Source organism: Penaeus chinensis, chromosome 5 (genome assembly GCF_019202785.1).
Source record: "Penaeus chinensis breed Huanghai No. 1 chromosome 5, ASM1920278v2, whole genome shotgun sequence".
NCBI classification, from domain to species: domain Eukaryota; kingdom Metazoa; phylum Arthropoda; class Malacostraca; order Decapoda; family Penaeidae; genus Penaeus; species Penaeus chinensis.
The window spans coordinates 26,206,099-26,206,478 of record NC_061823.1 but is presented as its reverse complement, the minus strand read 5'-3'; positions in this window follow the sequence as shown (position 1 = coordinate 26,206,478).

Sequence of the window (380 nt, the reverse complement as noted above, 5' to 3'; positions counted from 1 at the left end):
CCCTGCCCCTTGAGCCATCTGCTCCCAGACAGATGTCTATATCTCTATCTGTTTATATGTCTATCTGTATATGCAAACACACACACACACATACATATATATAGAAAGATAGATAGATAGATAAATAGATAAATAGATAGATAGATAGATAGATAGATAGATAGAGAGAAGAGAGAGAGAGAGAGAGAGAGAGAGAGAGAGAGAGAGAGAGAGAGAGAGAGAGAGAGAGAGAGAGAGAAAGAAAGAGAGAGAGAGAGAAAGAGAGTGAGAGAGAGAGAAAGAGAGATTTTTTGATACATGGATAAACAGATAGATAATCACACACACACACACACACACACACACACACACATATATATATATATATCATCCTCATCATC